Source organism: Silene latifolia, chromosome X, assembly GCF_048544455.1.
Source record: "Silene latifolia isolate original U9 population chromosome X, ASM4854445v1, whole genome shotgun sequence".
NCBI lineage: Eukaryota > Viridiplantae > Streptophyta > Magnoliopsida > Caryophyllales > Caryophyllaceae > Silene > Silene latifolia.
This window is the reverse complement of record NC_133537.1, coordinates 123,697,167-123,711,123: the sequence shown is the minus strand read 5'-3', so window position 1 is coordinate 123,711,123 and position 13,957 is coordinate 123,697,167. Positions and strand designations below refer to the sequence as shown.

General features: G+C 36.4%; 1 long non-coding RNA gene across 2 annotated transcripts; it reads left to right on the top strand.

Annotated features, from left to right (window-relative positions):
- Nucleotides 1–4,920: 4,920 nt before the first annotated feature.
- LOC141623578 (uncharacterized) lies at nt 4,921–12,205 on the top strand. Of its 2 annotated transcripts, none has more exons than XR_012533457.1 (9): nt 4,921–5,126; nt 5,181–5,452; nt 5,570–5,717; nt 5,794–5,879; nt 5,971–6,038; nt 6,376–6,478; nt 7,226–7,477; nt 9,316–9,384; nt 11,821–12,205. It is a non-coding gene; the product is annotated as an uncharacterized LOC141623578 (long non-coding RNA). The 2 variants fall into 2 exon arrangements; XR_012533458.1 differs by having other exon boundaries at nt 5,034–5,126; nt 7,237–7,477.
- The last annotated feature ends 1,752 nt before the right edge of the window (nt 12,206–13,957 follow it).

The window sequence follows — 13,957 nt, the reverse complement described above, 5'->3', positions numbered from 1 at the left end:
TCCAAACCGAACTTTTACTCGTCCCGAGTAAAGAGGTGACTAAAACTAAGACCTTTATTTAAACTAATCCTAATAGCATATCCGATACGAGACAATTAGCAGGTCTCGCTCCGACCCTTCAACTTACAACAAGACATTCATGAGGTAGAATGTTTTCTTGCAAGGCAAGGTGGGGCTTGCCAAAATGGCGATATATCCTACATAAAGCACATAAACAAATCAAAGGATGCATCTACAAAAGAGCAGCCACTTTCCTCATCTAAGTGGCGGAAATCAACTAAAAGGGAAACAAGTCAAGGGTACACACTCCATTATAAATAATAATTCTACAAACTACTAAGTCCAAGAGGATAGAAACAAGTCACCTCCAAGTAGTGTTAGATTAGGCTACTTTTGTCCACAATTGCTAAATGCTTTCGTCAAGGACGATCGGATGGGGTGGAAGGATCATCCCTACGGTGTTAGTGGCATATGACATGACAAGTCTCAAATTATTCACAAGTGTAAACGTCATGGATCGTCCAAAGCTCGACCAGGTGCTCAAGTCAATATACAAAAGTGGATTAGACTAACATTCCAAATTTGACCTCATTGAACTTTCACAACATTCGCATTGCACATTTCAAAACTTTGAGATGGGGTTTGTCTCATGCTTGCTAGTGTCCTTTGCTTTCGCCAATCGCTTATTAGGCAACCGGTTAACCTCCAAAAAATAACTTTTTGGGGTGATAGTCACTCTGTCTTCGGGTGATTGAATTCACAACCATGTGGGTGCCAATTCAATGGGTCCCTCTCCAAAGCACATTTAAGTGGTACGCATCCATCAAAACGACTAAATTTCCCAAATTTCAACATTACAAGATACTATGAGGTTTCTTTGGCAATAAAAACGATTCCACAACACGAAATCTTTGAAATCGGCACTTCAAACTTATTCATGAAAAGTATTTTTGGGTTGCCAAACTACCAAGTCAATCTAGGTCACCTAGACAAGTTGATCAAGCCTATATCACCACATACGGTTGGATAGGTGACTCACATGAAAACACTTGACTAGGCCTTAGCTCATGGGTCAAAAGATACTAGTACCACACTAAAAAGTGTGTCTTGAAACCATTCTAATGAACAACGTCTTAAGGAGAAAAGGTATCGCCTATATACACATGTCAAGCTTTCCATTTAGGCATTTCAACCATTTGCCATGATGCAACTATATGCCATGATGCAACTAACATATGTACAAGTCTAATGCATATGCTACTATCTAACTATATGACACATAATCTATTTAAAACTCCTAACATCACATAGATACGAAACCGCAATATAAAAAATGCACCGCATTGTCATTAACATAAGTGTAAGGAAAAGAGATTGGAACGATCATACCATGCGGTTCTTCATAAATCCATTAAGGATGTCTCAAACGTAGTGTAGTCCCTCTGTGAAAAGAGTAACAAACACACAATTATATACAAGTCTACACTACTAGATTAAACAACATGTCTGGTCGTGGTGTGTGGTACTCGTCGTCAAAAGTCACCTAACCAAAACAATATTTATAACTTTACAAACTAGTCTTAGTAAAGAGGCAAGTAAAGGTCGGATCCCAATGGACGGGTATTGATGTAGGATTTTCAATTGTAGATGGTTGTGTCTAAGGGTGTCACAATTTGGGTTGAGATAGGAGATCAACTAAACTAATCAACAATATAAAAGTAAAGTAATAAAAACAAGCAAGATGATTAGAATGAGATGTAAACAATTGATTAAAAGCACTAGGGTGTCATGGGTTCATAGGGGATTCATGGGAGTTGATCATACAAACATGTTCTCTACTAGATGCAAGCACTTATTGTTGTGATGTGATCGAGTTAGTGTATATCTTACAATCCCTAAGAAGATTTGGGTCCCGGAGCCGAATCGATTAGATTGTACAACACCTACAAGTCGACTTAGTCCTTCCTATCCAACTATATGCATGGTCTAATGAGACTCGAGTTGGGTTATGTCTTACAAGTCTCATTGAAAAGATAGGTGATGGGTAAAAAATGCAAGGATTCATAGGCTCGCATTTCATCAAACATAACATGTGCATAAGTTGGAATCACAACAAGCAAGATAATTAATTATGAAAACATATTATATTAAGCATGAATCAATCCCCATGTTGGTTTCCCCTAATTCCCCATTAACCCTAACTAAGGAAATTACTCACTCATTATCAAGTTTAACATGCTAACAAGGTTGTCAATCATACTAGCAAGGCAAAACATGATGAACAAATGAAATTGATTAACAATAATTAAAAGGATTAAGAGAGAATTATACCTATGAAGATGATTCCCAATAATAAAGCGAAGAGTAATAGAAGTACTTGATGATTGATGGAAGGTTGTCAATCCTCCAAATAAACCCAAATATCCTTCTAATTACCCAAAATAAATGATGAACAATAAAGAAATTAAGAAAAGATTAAAAAATGAGATCTGTATTAAGACTAGATTAAGAGTTGATTATAAGATTAAGATGAGATTACAAATTGACTACAACTTAATAAAGAGAGCCTTCTAATCGAGGTAGTACAAAGGGGTATTTATACTAAATATTAGGTACATAAATTAGGGTTACTAAGGGCTTAAATGACTATTAAGATCCGTAAGAAAAGTTGAGGAAATGCTCCTCTCCAAGGAGATGAGCATCTCCGTTTTGCAAGTCCCGTGTGGATATGCTCTTCCCGAGCGGCTTGGGTGCTGGCATGGTGGGTTCTGTCAGGAGATCCGAGCGGATCATAAGGGAGACGGTCGGATTCTATGGCATTAAGACGAGCGTCTTGGGCTCGGGATGCTCGGATTGTGGTGCAGGGAGACGCCTGGATTGCTGGAAATCTGCTCGGATCCTGGGTCAAACATTTCTTTTCACTTCAATCCTCAACAATCAGCGAGGATCTTGTTGAGGATGCACGAATCCTTTCATTATTGCCCAATCTCCTTTATTATCTACATAGGCCATCTAGTATCGTCTTCTCTTTGATGCTTGGTCATTAGATGCGATCAATTTAGCTCCATTTTGCTATGTAAATGCAAGGTTTGCACTCCTCTCCTACCAAGGAAACAAAACCTCAAAGAATATACAAAATGGGAAACTAGAGATAGTAAATCACCCAATTATGCACTATAAAGCATAGGAATGAGGCTAATTCGGGGACTAAATGTGCTCAAATATGAGTCACATCAAACATCCCCAAACCGAACCTTTGCTCGTCCCGAGTAAAGAGGTGACAAAAACTAGGACCCTTATTCAAACTAACCTACTAATATAGCCGATGTGAGACAATTAGCGGGTCTCACTCCACCCCTTCAACTCACAACAAGACAACCATGAGGTAGGATGCCTTCTTGCAAGGCTAGGTGGGGCTTGCCAAAATGACGATACATCCAAGCTTTAAAGCACACAAATCAAGTAATGGATGCATCTACAAAAATGAATAACCACTTTCTTCATCTAAGTGGCAGAAATTATCTAAAGGGGAAGCAATCCAAGGGTACACATTCCATTATAGATATGGTTTCTTCAAGTTTCTAAGCCTAGGAGGATACCAATAAATTACCTCAAAGTTGTGTCAAGCTAGGGTACCTTTGTCTTCAATCGCTAAATGCTTTCGTCAAGAGTAGACTCCCTATGGTGTTAGAAACACTGGAGGGTCGTGGAATTCCCCTTTTTGCCTAGACAAGAAGAAGGGTCGTCCCCTCTCTACCATGCACAAAAGTGGATACGATGGAAAAGGGATAATATGGGAGTTTGCTTTTTGTTATTGTCTTTCCCCCCAATTTGTTGTGGCATTTGACATTTTGAGAACATTTCTTATTGCCATTTCTTTCATGTTTGGCATTTTTAACACTTGACAATTTCCACTTTTTCTTGCATTTCTTTCGAACATTTTCAAAGTCACCCCATTTGTAGTATAGGAGTTTTCATTTTTGTTACTCCTCTTTCCTTTTGATGCATTTGCAAACTTTTTGGCTTTCATTTCAATTCTTGAACTCAAATTTAAACAATTTTTGTGCCCATTCCCTTTGATGACAAAATGTGGTAGAATATGGATGATGGTTGCATGGTTTCAAGGGTCACCTTGGAATAAACGATAGCCAATGAGTTATCACACCACAAGGTACTCTTGACTAGGCCTTAATCCATGGGTCAAAGGATACTAGCATGACACATCCTATGGTGTTTTACAAGTATTCTAACAAGCAAAGTCTTAGGAAGAAAAAGTATCTACAAGGGCCTTATATACACTTGTCAAATTTCCCAAATAGATGCTTTCACAAAGTTTTTCCTAAATGCAACTATATGCCATGATGCAACTAACATTTATACAACCTAATGCATATGCTTCTACCAACTAATATGCCAAATAATAAATGCAATCCTATAATCACATTGTTTATACCGCATCAATCAAAATAAAGACACATAGTCATTAACATAAAGAGGAAAACGGAGATTGGAAAGATCATACCATGCGGTCTTGAATATCCTCATGTCTCGGATGTGGCGTAGTCGATCAATGTGAAAAAGGATAAACAAACACAATATATACAATACTACACTACAAAGGAAATGAACATGTTTTTGGGTTTTTGCATTTTTCAAATTTTTATGGTTTTTATGATTATGAAATAAAAGACATGTTTTTGTATTTTTCAAAAATTTTCAATTTTTATCATTTTTGTTTTAGCAAGTCATGTTAGAATTTCCCATCCCCACACTACTATGGCATTGTCCTCAATGGCCAATACGATAGAAATTTAAGCAAGCTATATGAAAATGCATGATTCCTAAGCTAAATGCAAACTATATGATATATATATATATATATATATATATATATATATATATATATATATATATCCCCACCCTTTAAAAAGAGAGGACTTGGTGGTACTGTAGCTATGAATAGTACCAGCCAAGTCCCTCCCTCTACCGTTAGATCTTTTCCAATTAGATCTCAAGCCTCCATTTTTTAATTCACTAACAACCACACCCTTAACAATTCTTTCTATCATTCTACTCCAGTCATCCTCTTCAAACTCTTCCTTCTTACCGACTGTCATAAATTGTTTGTGTGTGTTCTCCTTTATTTTGATTGTTTATTACCTTGTTTTCAACTTCCTCAGTTTGCATTTATAATTGTTTAACATTGTACTTCTGGCCCTACTGGGGATCGCCCGCTCTAACTTGGCAACGCATTTAGGATTGGGAATCATGTCAGCAATACCAGGGCATGAGGTACCAATTCTGTTGGCCTGATATGTATTTTTTTCTCGGTAAATACTAATCTGTTTTAACTGACCCACTGACGGCTTTTGTCTTCTCCTGTGGTTGTATCCTGTGTATGCGTGGTGCCGAGACATAGGGTTTTTTATTTTTTTGTAGGGAAACTGTTAAGGTAATTACGTGTTGCGATTCCTGAATTGTTAGCGTATATTACCCTTTTCTCTGGTCGTTAGTTTGTGACCTTGATCTCATCTTCCTTTGTTGCATTTACAACTAATAAACATTGCAGTCCATCACAGCTGGGGATCACCCATTTTACCTTTCCAGCACATTTGGAGGTATAATCGTGTTGGTGGTGCCAGAGCTAAGGTGCCAATTTGGTTGGGCGGATATGCTATGTGTTTCACGCCAGTAGCATAAGCGGAGCTATGTTAGAGGTGCAGTTATCGATGGCTCATCTTTATTCTTTTACTCTCTTGCCAAGTGTTAATTGTTTTGCTAATATTGTTACAGATTACTACTTTTCCTACACCTGTCAGCCTAATTTATGTGTCGACGGGGGATACAGTCACAGATTATGGGGATATTCGGAGCGGCAAGTACGTGTTACACTTCTCCTTATTGGTTTCGTATCCTTATATTTTGAACTCGGCCCGCCAAGTTTGAATTCTATAATTATATGCATTGCAGTTTTGGTGTTGTCAGGAAGGAATTTAGAACTGTTATTAGCGGTGCTTTATGGCGGCGGGAGGACCCAGGTATCAATCTCGTTCCCATAATTTACACTGGTAAATTTGGTTGGGTTTGTCTGCCTTTACCAACTTCGTTGTCGTTCGCGCTTTCGAATTCCATTTTTTTTGTTTATTTAGTTTGATTTCGTTGTTATTAGGGTGTTATATTAATGTTACCAATTTTTTTTGTTGTTGTTTATTTAGTTTGATTTCCCTGGTGTTCAGGAATTGATTTTACATTCATTCTAGATTCCTTTATTTTGCTTTTTTAATGTTTTTTTATCCCCTCTTATGTTCTCTTATAAGCCAATTTGTATCTGGCAGCTCCTGTTCATTTTTAATACGCCTTTTGGTTTCCTTCCAGATTAATGAACTATGTACAGGACGACTTCTTGCATATGCAGGCACGTCCTGGCCTTGAATTTCATGGTGCTACCATTGCAGCTTTCATAGAACGAATAAATAAGGTTTTACTTTCTTCTCGTTGATTTTCTTAATTTTTTTACGTATGTTTTCTTAATTGGCGTCTTCATGCTGAACAATTGATTATGGTATCTTCAGTTTGATGGTTAATTCTCTTAATTTGTTTATGTTTGTTTTGCCTTTTTCTGGTTGTTTTTTTTTTTATTTTGACCTGAGCTTTCTAGGTTTGAACTTGAAGGTGCTAAGCGGTTTGCAGTTTAACTGCTGTTAGCGGCTTCTTTTCCGAGTTTAGTTTACCTAAATATTTGTGGTCACACTTAAGGTAATACGGCGCTGTGGATATGTGGTAAACAATTCATCATTAATCTTTAGTCTACTATTTTGTACTACTAAATAATACTAATACTGAATTTGCTCCTCATGTATCAGTCAATGTAAATGGGAAGAAGATAAGTTCTTCATTTTCATGTGTAAAATAAGTGGTCACCATTTTCATTTGCATTTTCATTTTCATAGAAAATAATCTCTCCTTTACTAGCTCATCATTTTCATGTTCACCAAAACATTTTCTGGTCGTCGTCTACCTAATTCCCATGTCATCATCTACCCATAATAGTGTTCAAGGCAGTACTATGAATGCCTGCTATTGCTTTGATGAATTGTAGGTATGTTGAATCATTTAGTTTAGATTTCTTTTGCAACTGTTTATTTACTCTAAGCGGGGTTCGTTCAGATTGCGGCGTGGTTCATAGGCTGGCCAGTTTAGAAAGCTTATTCTAACTACCTTTTAGTTCCTTTTCAGTTTAGCAAGCTGTGTGCGGGCTGGATCCCTGCATGTCCAGGCACCTCTTGGGTTTGAATTCTATGGCGCTGGCCATTGCAGCCTCTAACGCAACCATGGAGTTTTTTTTTGTTCCGGTGACAATATCCTACGTATACGTACGGGGCAGATGCAGTTGTAGAGGACTCAATGGCTATCCGACAGCTCTTTACCGTTTATTTTTTGACTACCCCTTGGTTCCCTTCCAGATTAGGAGGCGTTGGTATGTCGGTATTAAAAAATGTTTCATATTCCTGGCTTTTATTGACGTTCATCTTTCATGATTGTAGTGTTAATTTATATTGCTGGTAATTTATGGTTGTGATGTGCTTTGCCTTCCCCATGTCCTTTTAGTAGTTGTCAATTTTATCTATTTTCAATTTTTCTTTCTACTAAAGTGCTGATTTCGAATGCTTAATTAGGGTTCTGACATGTGCTTAGTTTGCGTGGTTAGGTTTTTGGTGAAAGATAGGTTGTGGTTTCATTGTCCTAATTTCTAATGGTTTAGTTTACGAGTGCCTGATCGGGCTTGTTATTTACGCGGGCGCCTTTCTTCTTTTTCTGAGGCGCTATTATGTGCTTCATTCTTCGGCATCGTCTTTGTTTTTTTCTCCGTAGAGTACCAATCACGACTACCTTTAAGTTTTTATGTTTTGGCACAACTCTCTTAATTCTGATTGTACCCTAAATTGCGGGAGTAGGGTGCAGGCAGGTTGTGAAGATATGCTTCTGAGTTTGTTTGCGTGTTCTCGAGCTTATTATTTCATGTTTTTAAAAAAATTAAATGTCTTGCCACCTTGTTCGGTTGGATATTTGAAGTGATTTGAAATTTACCCTTGCCAATCTTAATTGGTTTGATCTCACGTAACTTGGCACATTTACCTACATAGGTCCTTACTTTTCTCTCTATGGTTGTCAATTTGATCTATGGTTTAAGTTTTCTTTTTACTAAACTATTGGTTCTGAACCCTTGATTAGGGTTCCGACGTGTGATTAATTTGCGTGGTTAGGGTTTTGTTTAAGTATTGCAGTGCTTTCATTGGCCTAATTTCTAATAATGGTTTAGTTTACGAGTGCTTAATTTGATCTATTCATCTCACTCAAGATGGTGTTATTGCAAAAGATTCACAAAATTCATGTCACACACGTTGGTGTTATTGCATAATATTCACGACACATTGGAGGGAGCAGGTAAGAGAATAACTGGGGCTCGCACTGTCTCCGCATTCTTAACCACTCAGTTCAGTCATCCACATGCCCTGCTTCTAACTCGCGCTCATTTGCTCATCTTCATCCTCACAAGGCGATTCCTTTCCCCATTTCTGCTATTTCGTTACTACTATTTCGCATCGATTTAGGTTTTCTGGTCTTTTTCACTTTGAGGTTTTTTTGGCTCTATGCTCACTACACTTTAGCCAAATAAACCGTCCTCATATTTCTCAAGTTAGGTTTTTGTTCTATACACTCTTCAGACCTTATTTTTTTTCCTGTGTTCAACGCTTTTTTTTCTTTTTTTTTCCTATGTTCAACGCTTTTTTACCTTTAAATTACTGGAATTTCGTGTCTATGTGCGATGTTCTTTTGCCTTTTCACTGGGATCTATTTTTTGAGGTGTTGTTTGGATTAGATGGTTAGATGGGAAGCTTAGGGACTTGGGGCACAGTGGGGGTTCATTTTGTTTTTTTTTTGTGGGTTTATTGGGTTATTTCCTCTAATATATTGACGTACATTACTGTTATCGCGTGTTATTCGTTGTATCTGCCTTCAATTGAATGGTGTACCTTACTTTCATTGGAGTTATACCTTACTTTCATTCAGGTTACTATTATCGCATGTGAAATGTTTTATTCTTTTCTATGCACCAACAGACCAACATGGTTCATGGTTCAGTCTCTATGTGGTTTTTCGATTTCTCATTCGTTGCACTGATCCCATTAACACTGAAATTCTCATTTTGGAGGTGTAATTAGTTAATTGTGGCACAGGTAACTAACTGTCATTAGTTAGTTTCAAAGCTAGGTGTCATAACTTACTAACATCCTTTTAAATTTGATTTTTCAGGAAGAGGTTGCTACATTTCTGGGATATTGCTTTTTTGTTTTTAAATTGGCAGAGTGATTGCATCACCAGGTAATCTATCTTTTCATGTCTTTTTCCTGTGTTATTTTTTGAAAACCTGCATTCCATTCCCTCTTCTGAGATATTCCTCTGTCCCTCTTGGCATGTGTGTAACTTGTGGCTTATTTATTGTTTGGCCTGTTTTGAAAGAGTAGTTTGAAAAGCCTTCAGCCTGGAAACAGTGTCATGCCTGGGTATCTATGATAGAATCAAATCTTTTACGTCTAAGTTGCTATAATAGCATTGAATCTATTGTATACATATATTTTACATGTTGGTTATCCCATCTATTAAATTATTGGGATGAGAGATTACTATTTTAGCCGGACACTGATTGTTGTGGAATTAGTGCTACATAGCTATTATTTACATAGACATGAGCGGTTTGACGTCAAGAACAGAATTAAGCTGGGCTGGTAACACAAACTCAAGCAATTTAATTTACTATTCATGTCAGTTAATTATGTTAATATAGACATCCCTTAATTGTTTAATCGGGGTCAATGCCTGAAGCGTATTGTCTCATTAAGCACAGTTAGTCAGCGTTCTTTTTTTTTTTTTTTGCGCTCCTGACAACTGAAGGACAAAAACAAAAAATATATCAAAAGAGCTACCAAGCTTAGCATCATCAAAAGGATAAAAAAGATGGGACATCATATCCACAGAACAGAAGTAGATAACCTCGTAAAGCAACCAAATTAAAACCCAGTAAATCAAATAAAATATTGAAAACACACATCTCTACCAACATATATGAGGAATTGATAACTGAACTGACCAATTTATGATTGAATAAACCAACACAAAAATCGACATGGAGGCTAAGAGTTGTTCTGCGTCTGTGGGTGGTTTCTGATCAACTTGTCCATGATATTATGATTGAAAGATTTTGGTCGGGGGCGATAGCTTGGGTAGAAACTTTCTCGTGTGCCCAGGTATTGTAGTTGGTGTAATGCACGTTGTGTAGTATCAGGTGCTTCTCCCGTTCTTATCGATTTATGTTGCAGCCTGGTTATTGAATGTGGTCTTAGCTGCTTTTATGTTTGGATTTTAAGGCTTCCTTAGCTTAGTTCTTGAGTCTTTTAGGATGGCGTGCGGAGGATTTTGTGGGTTTCAAAGAGATATTGGTTGTGTAATAATGAAAAGGATTGGTTTGTGCGAGATTCAGTGAGATTATAAGTTGTCTACATTTCCGGCTATTAAATCGTCTATTTTCCATTCTATTTACTCGATAGCCTACTCATTAACCTACCAAATAGTATACAAATCTAACTAAAAATTTATCAAATTTCCATTATCATATCATGAGTCATAACGACTGTTTTTGATAGTAGTTTGTGTTTATTAAAAGTGATTTGTGATGTTTCTTATATAAGATAGTGATACAACATTAATGAACCAGAATAAAGGTCAAAGTACGGTTGTTTGATGACGATAAAATTAATGAAGAGTTAAACAAGGTTATGATGGAGAATTAAGTAAGGAGTTTAGGGGTATATTGCAGAATATAAAAAAAAAGGAGGGGTATAACATAGAAAACCAAAAAACGCGAGGGTACTGTGTAGAATATCCCTTACTTTTTTGAAAAAAAATCGGAACATTTTCTAAGGTGTTGACATTTTTGGTGACGAAAAAGCTAGCTATTTAAAGTTCAATTCCTAGGAAACATTGTGTTGGAATATTTTATTTTGGGGTATGTGCTTGGAACTTTTGCCAAGGATGGTGACAATCGAGATATAGTTTTAAAGTTTCAGACTATAGATGATGACATTTGTGATGGTGTGCCATTAGTGATATTTTTTCTTCTTGGAGGTTGTTAAGAGGTTGTTATTCACGATTCTTGTACATAAAGCATGTCGAAGGTTATATATATATTCATGGTAAAAGTTAGAGATTGTTCGACGTAATTGAGTGGTACAATCATGCTTAGCTTGCTTGTGTATTTTTTGATGCTTTCTTAATATATAAGAACTTTGCGGTTTCCCAAAGTTAAGTGAAATTCTTGCTTTTGAACCAATTTGTCGAGATGTTATTTGTCTCAGGGATTAATTTCAATAGTTCAATTTTATTAGACCAGCGAGTCATTTTCCTTGTGTCTGTAATATGGTATATAGGCATTGACTAATGATGTTTTCTTGAGAAGGTAAAATCTGGATTACTTTGTACTTTCGTAAAGTTTGCATTTTCACTTTGTCATAGAGTTTGCATTCTCATTTTTGTAGTTGCATGAACAAACATTATATTGCATTGAAAGAGTTCATACTAACTTGGATGAGTATCGTCAACTACGTAATGACTATATGAATTACCTAATGCAATAACAACTCTGCTTACATGATGTAGTTCTTTTTTTCCAAGGGAACTTACGTCTCTTTGTTTATATAATAGGCAGCCATATTTTTTTCCTTATAATAAAACCTCAGCATATGCATATATTGGGGTTTTCAGGCTATATTGAGTCATTGTTGGCAACTCTTCATGAACAAGGACTTGGGAAAGAAAGGTCTCGTGGAAGCACCACATTTGCAAGCTTTTAGTCCTTATCATCTACTATGGAGCATCATCCCATTATATGGTCTACTATATAGCAAGGTCTTGAGCTTTGTGAATTGTGATATGGTTTTGTTGTATTGAATATTTAATACTTTAGGTTTAGTCGCAGTAATTGATCCATTGGATGCTAAAGTACACCATTGTTTATGAGTTAGTGTTGTTGGAGGAGCTATACCAATTTATTGATGTCGATCTTAAACTTAAGATAAACATGTCATTCTTCGACAACTACAAGCTAATATTTTTACTTTTTATCTCATTGTTTGGTGGACTTGACAAAGTGATTGTATGTTATTACATTAATTAGTAGTTTTATTTCACCATCTTGCTAGATGATAAGTTTCTACATTTAGTACCTAGAGAATAGTAGATCAACATTGGCGCTCAAGGGGCTGTCAAGGAGTGTTGGTCCTCAAAGTAATGACAATCTTTATTAGAATCCTCTTTGTTTTTTTGAGGTTTTTCATCGTCATTACTAAATCATTCCCATTTATTCAGAGATGACGGGGTTTTAAATTTGTAATGCATGCCAAAATAATTGAAAATTTGAAATTCCCAGTTAATGTAGCTAAAGAATATACTGTTTTTTTTCGATTGAGAGAGCGAAAATATGTCTCTTCCTAACGTTTCCACGTTCCACCCCCATCTTGTTATGTAAACAGATGAATTTGTCTCCCTCCAAATTCCAATATCTAAGTAGTCATTTATGCGGTCCAACATGTGCATTTAACTTATAAGTTCAGAGGCTACATAGTTTTTCTTATTATCGTGATTTGTTTTTTGTAACATGTCATTCTTTCCTAAGCAAATAATCTTTCGCAAGATTTAAATGTTTTTGTGGCATGACACTCAACTTCTCTTAAGGTGCGTACTATAGTTTAGGCGGTGATGTAATAACTTGTACGAGAGTCTATAATTATTTTCAAGTACTTTTTAGTTTTTTTTTTTTTGTGTGTGTGTGTTGGGGGAGTTATTATAGATGAATCAAGATTTCTTTGAATTGAATGGTTTACGAGAGTCTGTAGTGATGATGCTAATAAGTAAATTAATTTCCGAGTACTTTTTAATTTTCTTTTTAGTTCTTTTTAAGTGTTACGAGAGTTATTGTAGACGAATCGATATTTCTTTGAGTTGAATTGTTTAAGAGGAGATATGCTGCTAAATAGTAAATTAATTAGAGTGATAAACTGCTAATGATAGGAAATAGAGGCTTAATGGTGACATGGCGGGATATCTATCAAATATTATGAATAGCAGTTTGTTTGGTGTTCTATTCTATAATGTTTTGGGTGTTAGGCTCATGCTCTCGAAAGGTTGTAATGTTAACCTTTTTTAAATAGTCGGGAATTCGGGTCAAAGTGCCAGAGGGATGAGTCTTTGGTGTTAGAGACTAGTAGTAGTATGTAGTTGTAGTAATAATAACGAAAGAATATGAATGTTGGTGGATTGATGAAGAGAGAGTTGGTGGTGGTAGTGGTGCGAGAGGGAAGAACTGATGACAAAGGGTCTGGATTGGAAGAAGATAGATTCTAAGATCAGGCAAAGCAGTTTCGTTTTTTCAATTTGTGAGGGCATTGGAAGGACTTTGAAAGGAAAGGTCTTTACAGGGTTATGAATTTTAAAAATGTCTTATACTTCGTAGCTTGTATTGTCTTGGACCGGGGTGTTTGGATCTTTGTTACTCTAAAACTGCATGTTCACATAACATTCTTCTAACACGAAACATTAAAGCTTGATTTTAGGTGCAACCTATTGTAGTATAGTACTTATTACTATGTTCTATACAAGTTTTGGTCAAGATGAAATGCAATATCCATTTTGATTGTGATGCTTGATAACGAGGTCACCTACACGATTAACCGAATTGGGGCACCGCGCCCGGTAGGGCGCGGAGCAACAACTAGTATATACAAAAATGAATGCAAACTAAGCTATGCTATATGATGCATGAATTTTTGTTTTGTTGGAGAGCATAATTTAAATTAACTCCCAATGCGTATGCTTGAACTTCCCCAAACCAAGTGAGAGTGAG